The following is a 10565-nucleotide window of genomic DNA, read 5'->3' as shown; positions in this document are numbered from 1 at the left end:
TGTTTTAAGGATAATGTAAAGCACTCTGGTTGCTACACAAACACTGAAGCTGCAAGTCTGTGCACAGCTCCTTAGGTGCAAGCCTCATGGAGAGCTCAATGGGACATTGCCAAAGCACAGGTGCATAGGATTAACAGAACCATGAATTGTGCATTCCAGTGTGTAACTTGCAGGCTCAAGTCGAAGCCATTCACTGACCTAACAGATACCAAAAGAGAATCATTTGCAAGTTTCAGTAAAAATTATATTTATTTTAAAACAAAAAAACCACGAGTATGAAAAAAATAAATAGAAGTATCTCAGGTTGCAAGAGGGTTGTTTCTCTCTTTTTTAACCCGCTAAGAGCTTCATCAAGGGAACCTCGCTCTCCCCCAAAAGGAGGTCCCTTTTCAAGCTGCTCCCCTTATTGACAGCCTTCATCCTGACGGCCAGGCTGCCCAGCTCGTCCTCGGCAATGCCCACGAAGAAGAAGTCCTCGTTGAAGATGGGGTCGCGGCTCCTCTTGATGACCGTGCTGCGCTGCTTCTGGATCTTGCCCGGCACCAGCGAGAAGCTGATGCAGCAGTTGATGCTCTTGGGCTCCGCCGCGGGCGCGTACAGTCCCTCCACGCTGATCAGGCGGACCCGCAGGCGCCGGTTCTCGGGGCAGTACTCGCAGGACAGCCGCAGCAGCCCGCCCCGGTCCAGGCCCACCGTGCTCTCCCGGCCCAGCCTCTCCCGCCCGCCGCCCCCGCCGCCGCCGCAGGGCGCGTCCGGCGGGAAGAGGGGCAGCGGCGACAGGCTGCAGGCGCGGCAGCTCCGCGGCTGGAAGAGGCTGTCCGAGGAGCGGCGCACGGCGCTGGGGCTGCTGTCGGTGGAGCTGCTGTCCTCCGTGGACAAGGAGTTGGCCCTCCCCGCGCTGGACAGCTTGCCCCGGGACCGCCAGGCCCGGCCCAGCAGCCCCTCCTGGCTCCGCGCTTTGGAGAGCAAGCCCGGCCCGCGCAGCGGAGGCGAGCGGCCCAGCAGCGGGGAGCCGAAGGGCGAGGACTCGCTGGAGGAAGCCGTGTCGCTGTCGCAGGGCCGGCGGAGCAGCGGGGGCGGCGGGCGGCCGCAGGAGAGCTCTCGGCCCGCGTAGCTGCTGGCTCGGGGCCGCGCCAGGCTGGGCGAGGAGTCGCTGTGGAAGATGGACTCCTTCCTGCGGGTGTGCGGGCTCTCCAGCAGCGTGCAGAAGCCGTAGGACGTCTGGGCTTTGGGGAAGTGGGGCAGGGACAGGGCGGCCTGCGACTGGGGGTCCGAGTTCGTGCCGCCTTCCTCCTCCTCCTCCAGGTCCGGGATCTCCTCCACGCTCTCCACCTGGATGAGGTGGGGCAGCAGGAAGGGGCAGGGGGTGCGCTCGGCCCCCACCCCGGCCGAGGTGGCCGCCTGCTGCAAGCCCGGCTCGGTGAGGCAGCGGTGGGGCTGGAAAGTTGCGCTGGGACTCTTCGCCGGAGGAGGATTGGCCAGCCGGGGGGGGATGCAGAACTCCGGGATCCTGTCCGGGGTCAGTATGTTGGCAAAAGCTGCAGCAGGGCCCCCCGGCTTGGCTGCGTTAGGCACGGGGTGGCTGGGGGGCAAGCCCAGGAAGGACGGACCCGGTGGGCTGCCTTCTCCAGGGGACGCCCCCACTTTCTCCAAGAACCACATTGAGTCCCGCTGACTTCTCAGTTGAGACAGAAGAGATGAAGGAGATCAGAAGAACCTGCCAAAAAAGGGAGAGAGGAATACAAAGGCGTTAATATCTCTGGGTTGTTCGCAACAACCCTGCAAGGGAGCCGGACCTGCCGAGCCAACTACCATTCAAACCTTACAGCCCTCTTAAATGTAGGCAGCAGGTGATGGGTGGTATTCAGCTTCTTTTTACTCAAGAGTATACCCACTGAAATTAACCATGTTTGTTCCTTCCAGTGGGTCTGCTCCAAGTAGGAGTACAGTATGCTACTTTTGTATAGCTAAAGCCTGTTTGCACACCACAGCTGCAAAAATCCAGGAATGCTTACTTGCGAGTAAGCCTCACAGAATCCAGTGCGCCTTCCTTCAGAGCCAACAAGCACAGGATCGGGCTCCAGCAAGCCTTCCCAGCCCCCACCAAACTCTTTCCCTCGCGCAGAAGAATTCCCGGTAGTTTTAGATAGAATTCAGTACGTACATTCCATTTACTAAAACAGGTTTCTTCACTTAACAAGGGAGGAACGAGAGAAAAGGGGCAGAGCCCCCATGCAGAACTCCAGTCTGTCTTTGGCCAGTCCGTAGACTTTCATCTTGGCCGCCTTTTCAAGGCTGCGATCCCCAGCGCACTTAGGTGCCAAGCCCCATCAGAGTCACAGCTGTCAATTTTTCGCTTTTCTTGCGAGGAATGCTATTCGGAATAAGGGAATTTCCCTTAAAAAAGGGAAATGTTGACAGCTATGATCCGAGTCCCCAGCCTCGCTGCAGAGTCCGCGGGCACAAACAACCTCGCGCCTACCTTGCAGGGTTGGCCGCTTCCCGAGACCTGCTTGAGGATGCCGCGCGCCCAGAGCCGCTGCGCCCAGCCAAGCGCTCCAGCCGCTACTCCGGCGAGTTTGCAGCCCGGCGCCGCGGGCGCGCTCTTTATGGGCGAGCGGCGGCGCGCCGAAGCCAATCGCCAGCCGCGGAGGCAGCTCCCATTGGCCAGCAGCCCCGCTCCCGCCTCCCGCCTCCGCGGTGCCAGCAGCTGCCAGGCGCGTAAAGGTGGAGGAGCCGCGCTGGCGCCGCCTGCTCAGGGGCGCTCCTGCCCGGGGCACGCAAACAAGCAGGGCACTGCCAGCCAGCCAGCCGCCGGCTCCAGCAGCAGCCAGTGCCATGTTTCCCCGTCCGGTGTCGTTTTCTAGCCCGTAGCCCCTCTCAGTGCTCAGCGCAAAGGGAGCCCATCCTCTTGTTCTGGCGGTGCCCAGTGTGGGAAGCCGACGAGCAGGACGGGAGCCCAGAGCTGGGGATGCCCAGCCAATGGTGGGTGGAGGCGCCTTGCCTGTTCCTGGATGCAGGTTCTGCCCATCATTCCTGGTAGCCTTGCAGTTCGAGCGCTTTGGCTTAGGAGAACAAGCTGGTATTCTTTTCCCAATCTAGCGCCCTTTGGAGCATCTGGACCACAGCCGTGGGCCATGCTGGAGAAGAATGGGTTAGATAAGTTGATCTGAATACCTGGAGTTTGATCCAAATTCAATCTCTCTCCCTCTCTCCGTGTGTGTGTTTCCTATTCTGCTGGTGACACTCACGAGAAGGTGCAAGACTTCCCATCACACACGGAGATTGCATAGCCTTAAGGACTATCACCTTACACCAGCTGTTTTAAAAACTGAAACCGCCAAGCAAGCACTGCTACTCCACAGTGATCAATGCAGCTGCTGCTGGAACCTGCAGGGCAATACAGAGAAATGGCCAGTGAGGAACAGAATCCTTGATGTCCTTTCCAGAAAAAAATTCTTGCAGGTATTAATTGGACTTCCCCCTTCCTCTACCTATTAATTGTACGCTCCCCCTTCCTCTACCCAAGCTAGCTTAGCACATCCCTGATGGTGCCAATTGAGAAGCAGGAAGTAATACAGATAGATACCTGCAGGAACTGTACCTGTTTAACTTCCATCACATCATTTCTTCCATTAATTCCTCACCTGAAGAACCTAGACCACCTTTTGGAGAGGTACATTGTCCTGAACTTCACCTCTGTGTTCTGATTTTCTACTTGGTTACTTTAACCCATGTGGAACTGGACTCGTTTTTTATAGTTTTGCTTTTCACTTTTTGATTTTCATCTGTTGTTATAACTGTTCTTTCTGTTTCATATACATTTATAAAAGGAAAGGAAAAATATTTTTTTAAAAGCTGGTTTGGATTTTCTTTATTTAGATATCTTGTCACTGGCTCTCACTGAATCTTAAAGAAGGTTGCTGTTAGCTTTGCTGATGTAATGGACCCTATGCTTGGCATTATAGGTATATTATTCCCAAAGTATGTAATGAGGACGCATGGTTCACTTACGTATTTCCCATCCCCATGTGGTCCTTGGAATGTTTTGATTGATTTATATCAGATTTTAAAGTTTTGTCTGCAACATTTAAAAAAAATAAAAACTGTTATACTGTGAAGGATTCAATGAAATTTGTAAAAGCGAAAAATTAAAATGCAACTGTTTCCAGAGCTGCCACACACCGGGCCCATGTTTTCACCTCTGTGCCGAGACTTCATTTCCAACTGTACCTGCTGAACTTCCACCATCCCTGTTTCTGACCTAGACACCAAAGTTCCTTCCTTTCCACCGGGCCTCCCAGGAGAAGTCACTGGCTCGCCCAGGCTGAAGAGCTGCTGCTCTAGTAGGTGGATGAATTTGTAGGTGGTAATATCCAGTAATATGCTCATATCAAGTATCCATCCCTCCTGTTGACAAGGACTGTGACCTCTGAGGCACACACCTGAGGGGAGCTTTAAATGGCCAGGTGAAAGCAAGGATTGCAGTCCCCTTGTGAAAAAAGTCATGGCCATGTTAATCCACCCTGAGTCATCTGCTTTCTGAACAAGAAGCATTCTACTAGGGTGATTTATAACCAGCATAATAAAATAAAACCATCTTTTTCAAAAAGTCAAACCATCACAACAATAAATCTCATTTCCATCACAGCACTGCAAGACAACAAAACATCACTTCCAGCTGACTAACCAGCCTCTTCCAGCCTGGGGCATCAGCAAACCTCTCTTGGCCTAATTCTGTTTGATGCTGAACCTGGTGCTGCCTCTGTCCTTGCAGCCTAGGAGTGACAAGTTGCAGTTGTAGCTGCCTTCCAGGTGAGCCCAGTAATTGATTGCAGCGCGCCACCTATTGGCCACTCTTTCAGAGGAAACCGCACCATTCTCTCCTACAGAATTATCCAGGGCTACAACCCCACTTGTGACTTTCACTCCACCATCACCCCTTGTCCAAAGGCCTGCTCCCTCACACAATTCCCCCCTTTCCTCCTTCTTGCTCACCTCCACCTGAGCTTCTCAAACTGTCCATAATTCCAGGCTGCCACCCACTATGCATTTAATGGGGCTGACATCTGAGCAGGCATGCTGAGGATTGCGCTGGCAAGAGCGCACACAGCATCATTATTACTTTCAGTATTCTCTATGCTGTTTTGAGAGCTTTGTGGGTTTAATTTTAAGAAAACCACTTACAAGATTCACAGGGCACAGTCACACAGTAGTAATAATAATAATAATAATAATAATAATAATAATAATTTATTATTTATACCCCGCCCATCTGGCTGGCCCTCCCCAGCCACTCTGGGCGGCTTCCATAAAAACCAAAAATACAGTAAAGTATCACACGTTAAAAACTTCCCTGAACAGGGCTGCCTTAAGATGTCTTCTGAATGTCAGGTAGTTGTTTATCGCTTTGACATCTGCTGGAAGGGCGTTCCACAGGGCGGGCGCCACTACCGAGAAGGCCCTCTGCCTGGTTCCCTGTAGCTTTGCTTCTCGCAATGAGGGAACCGCCAGAAGGCCCTCGGCGCTGGATCTCAGCGTCTGGGCAGAATGATGGGGGTGGAGATGCTCCTTCAGGTATACTGGACCGAGGCCGTTTAGGGCTTTAAAGGTCAGCACCAACACTTTGAATTGTGCTCGGAAACGTACTGGGAGCCAATGTAGGTCTTTCAAGACCGGTGTTATATGGTCTCGGCGGCCGCTCCCAGTCACCAGTCTAGCTGCTGCATTCTGGATTAGTTGTAGTTTCCGAGTCACCTTCAAAGGTAGCCCCACGTAGAGTGCATTGCAGTAGTCCAAGCGGGAGATAACCAGAGCATGCACCAATCTGGTGAGACAGTCCGCAGGCAGATAGGGTCTCAGCCTACGTACCAGATGGTTAGACAGCTACAAATCAAGATTCAACAAATTAATGGAAAAGAGATACGGTAACCAGAGGTATGGAAACTACGGTATAGAACCTCCAGACTCAGAGGCAGTCTATCGCTAAAAACAGAAATAAGTATTTACAGAGTTACTGGGAAAGAAGAGTGGGAAGAGCACAGGAACCCTCTTGTGCTGCTGGTGGTCTTTCCCATCTGGGTGCTGACTAGAGACAGAAAAGGGCTTATACTGTACATCAGGGGTGGGGAACCTGCGTCCACAACTCCCTTCGTCCTTGACCTTTGGCCTTGCTGGCTGGGGCTGCTGGGAGCTGGGGGTTCAACAGTATCCAGACAGCACCAGGCATCCCAGCCGTATGGTGATGATTAACAATAATGATATTTGATTGATATACCATCCTTTATCAAAAGATCCCAGGGTGGTGTAAGACATTAAAAATGTATTTTACAGAGCATAATAATTAAAACATAATACAAAGCATGGTAATAGACAGCATAATAAAAGAATCGTAACCGTGCCCCCTCTTTAACAGGCCATAGATCATTTATTTTTAATTTTTTTACGATAATTTTTTATTAATATTGCACATATATACATATAGACATATACAAAATCCATTACATAACTTGCACATATTTAACAGGCCATAGATCATTTAATGACTGAAGGCCTGGGTAAAGAGGTATTGAGGTCCTGAGCTTTATAGATCAGCACCAGCACTTTGAATTGGGCCTGGAAATGAATTGGCAGCCAGCGCAGTCAGGTCAGGACTGGCGTTATATGCTCAAACCATCTTGTTCTGGAAAGCAATCTGGCCATTGCCTTTTGCACCAGCTGAAGTTTCTGAACCATCTTCAGAGGCAGACTCACATTGTAGTAATCCAGCCTACAGGTTACCAGAGTATAGGCCACAGAAGTTAGGCCATCCCTGTCCAGATAGGGGCATAGCAGGGCCACCAGCCGAAGCTGATGGAAGACACTATGTGCCATCAAGACCACTTGGGCCTCAAGCGACAGTAATGGATCCAGGAGCACCCCCAAGTTATGTAGCTGCTCCTTAAGAGGAAGTGTAACCCCCTCAAGAGCAGGCCACCTCCCAAGAGTGCCACTGTCTTATCTGAATGGAGCTTCAGTTTATTTGCTCTCATCCAGTCCACCACTGAGGCAAGACCACTGCCACACCTGGAGATGTAAAGGAGAAATAGAGAATTATACACACCACCATGCTGAAGGCACCTGATGATCCCACTGAGAAATCTACAGCCCTTCCCACTCCACAAACCCACCAAGACAGAGGCTGGCTCCTTTGATGAAGAAGTTGTCGGCTTCCTTATACAGACAAAGGACTGGACAAGCCATGACCCCAATGAAGGACATGGCTGAGTGATGAATGGGCATCTTGTTGTGCACACTGCCCATCTCAAGGGAAAGTTCTCTGATTCCAAGCTGCACATTGGTGGCCTGGTTCTTCCTGAATTGTTTCTCCTGCTACTCCCCATGGTCTGGAAAAGGAGCTGGTTGCTGTCCTCTTGAGGAAGAGTCATTCTGATCTTTTGGACTACAAGCCCCATCAGCTCCTGCCACCCTGGCCTAGTGTTGGAGATGATGGGAGTTTACATCCAAAACAACTGGAGGGCACCAGGTTGGGGAAGACTGATGTTTCCTTCGGCAGCCTTGCTAGCAGAAGCTTTAGCAGCTCTAGAGATGTTTCTTCTGTTGGTAAGCCCCTCCTTTCATGGGAAAAGTGATAAGTGGGGGGGGGGGTGATCATTGGTTCCTCCTTCTAAGAAAGGCCTCAACTTTTAGAGTTGCCAGTTTTACCACTACTACCAGGGCCCCTATTCCTTGAGCGGCTGGAGAGCAAGATCAAATCACCTGGGCTCAGGACTACATTCTTTCATTCTACTTATATTCCCCTTTCCTCCAGGAAGCTTCTTTCATCCTCACAATAACCCCGTAAGGTAGTTTAGGCAGAGAGAGAAGGTGACTGGTTCTAGGTCACCCAGTGCGCTTCATGCCTAGAGCAGTAGGACGTGTCATTTTAGGGGGTGAAACTTATTTTTTTGCAAATTTCTTCAGTAAGTGGTCTCAATAATATGGGTGTTGGGAATTCAAATCTGCTATTAGTTCTGTGATTGGACAACATTTAATTTGGTAAGTCTACATTTGATTAAGAAGCACATAAACTGCTCTTAGAAAACCAAATAATTTAAATTTTAACTTCTGAAAGTCTCAGGTAATAAATGTATAATCAGGGTTTTTTTCCAGCCAGAATTCACCTAAACTCTGTTCCGGCACCTCTCGAGTAGGCGCCATTGCCATTACAAGAGAACCAGGGAGGCGTTCATGGGGAGTTCCAGCACCTCTTTTACTAGAAAAATAGCACTGTGTATAATACAGTGGACCCTCTGGATATGAATGTAATTCATTCCAGGGGTCTGTACGTACCCCCCAAAATCTGCAAGTAGAGGCGCTGCTTCTGCAAACATGTGCAAACAGCGCTTCTGTGCATATGGCAAAACCAGGTAGAATACACTTCCGGGTTTGCTGCGTTTGTAACCTGAAAGTTACGTTACCCGAAGGTAACGTAACCCGAGGGTCCACTGTATATAAATAATATAAATATATAACTACAAGTACCTGACAATTATTTTTAACAATTTCTATACAATTTTACACACATGTTATTTACCAAGCAAAACTAAATTATACTAATTTAACCTTTTTAATTCCCAAGTCATGTTACAACTTTTTGCACCCCTCATTTTTGGAATTTGAAAGTTGAAAAATTAAACATGCCCAAATAGAGCAGGGATTTGAAACTAGGTCTCTCTCAGGTCCTCGTCTGATGCTCTAACCACTACACTCTCCTTGACTCTCAGATCTGATTCTTCCGCAGGAGCATGTGAACTACTCTGCCATGCGAAGAAGAAATTTGCTAACACCCTGCTTTGGTAATTTGATCAGGACCTGCTTCCTCCCCCCCCCCCCCCGCCTGCTCCCTGAACATATGCACGGAGCCTCAGAAATGCAAAAAAGGTGTCACAGACACAAGGAGGCTGGTGAGTCTTCAGCCAGATGCTGAGTTTAGCCTTGGATGGGAGCAAAGTGTTCCGAACTCTTTCCCCTGCAGGCTGGGAAGGAAGGGAGAACAGTGTTATTTTTATACGTCTGAAACATGCTAGAAAGGCTTATATAAGTCCTGAGCTGTTTGGCCACCAAAGTAGGCCAAGGACCTTCAGATCACAATAACAGATTGTGCCGCTCCCTGAACTGAACAAACCATTCCAGAGAGAGGCTGTGAAAGATCTGCAGGTGTAAAAAAGCACCTGTACATCCATGGTCTTCCCATGCCATGGCCAGAGACAGCCCCTGAGACAGCCCAGGAACTTGGGATTTTACTTTGGATGCTCAAATTGTTGCTTTCATGTCCTGATTTCAAGACAGAAAGACAGGATTGGATTAAAATGGTTGGTCCTGTTTCTTCAGGAAATAGGGTGGGCAGGATCAGCTGGGGCTCCTTCATCAGAACCACTACAAAACCATGGGTGGGGCACCATGGAGAACGGCTGCCTACACATCACTGGCAGAGGGCCTCCCCAGCCAGTCTTAGCTCTCTGGCAGGACTTTGTCAGGATATATATGTTTGGATCAATAGCTCCACTAGCTGTCAGTTGCAGAAATAAATTTCTGCTTGGTTCATTCAAGTTCACCTGAAGTCGTGCAATGTACAATCATATTACCTGGCATTTGTAAGAAGCTTTTAGGGGGTTCAATCCTTACAGCAACCCCATAAGACCCCAGTCCTTGAGAAACATTCCCCAATGCTCATCTTTTGAAGAGTGGGTGGGGCCCAGCTATTCACGCAGTAACCATCCTGAGTCTTGGGAATTGGGTAAGTAAGCAAGCACTCCTCCAAGTTGGCTGAGCATTCTGGGGGGCTGGTCTGTAGGATCACCTGTGTCTCTACCAGTTCTTGGGCTCCTGTTCCTGTGGCCCATAAGGTATGGGAGCAAAAATGAGTCCCTTGGTCTAGTCAATGGTTGTGGCCAGCTAGTTAAGCACCATGATCAGCATCCCCAAGGAGCGAGTTGAGTTGCAAGAGCTACAATAAGCGATTGTGCCCTCTGGGTTTCCCCACCTCACCTGGCTGGTTGTCTTGGGAGACAATGAAGGAATCTGCCTTTGCAGGTGAAGTTGAACGCTTTGAAGGTTCCAGCACCTGCTGTGGCTGTAGATCCCGATATGGGACAGACATGTTTTACAGCAGCTGTGGCAGATGAAGTCATCCGCTTGTTCTGCTGCAGATGCACCATGGCGTTTCTTCTCTCTGCACTGGTTGAGAGGGAACAGTAGGAGAGGAGTTGTGTATGAGCTGAGCCAAAGCAGTCTGCAGGCTGAGAAGACAAGAGACAGAAACATGTTAGCTCGGTGCTGGGCTCTAGAACTCTCCTGGAAGCAAGGTATGTTAGGGTGTTAATGCTATGAGCATCGCTCCCTTTGGCTCTGGTTGTTGTATTTATGGGTAAATAAACCATATATCCTATAGACACCACAGTCTCTGCTGACCTTCATTCCAAGGAAACGGAACTCGGGGGTAAGTGTCTGCAACCCTTGGAATCACTCACCACTTGGGGATTGGGGTGGTTCTAACAACACATCCACACTGGCACAGTCGTCCC

At 50.2% G+C, this 10565-nt stretch overlaps 1 pseudogene across 1 annotated transcript; it reads right to left on the bottom strand.

The window, feature by feature from the left end:
- Positions 1-230: 230 nt before the first annotated feature.
- On the bottom strand, positions 231-2572 carry LOC309356441 (C2 calcium-dependent domain-containing protein 4C pseudogene; annotated as a pseudogene). Its single transcript, XR_014173386.1, has 2 exons — positions 2483-2572; positions 231-1717 (listed from the first exon to the last, which is right to left on the bottom strand). The product of XR_014173386.1 is annotated as a C2 calcium-dependent domain-containing protein 4C pseudogene (transcript).
- Positions 2573-10565: the final 7993 nt, after the last annotated feature.

The sequence above is a fragment of the Podarcis melisellensis genome (genome assembly GCF_964234715.1).
Source record: "Podarcis melisellensis genome assembly, chromosome: 14".
Lineage (NCBI taxonomy): Eukaryota > Metazoa > Chordata > Lepidosauria > Squamata > Lacertidae > Podarcis > Podarcis melisellensis.
This window is presented reverse-complemented; position numbering and strand designations above follow the sequence as displayed.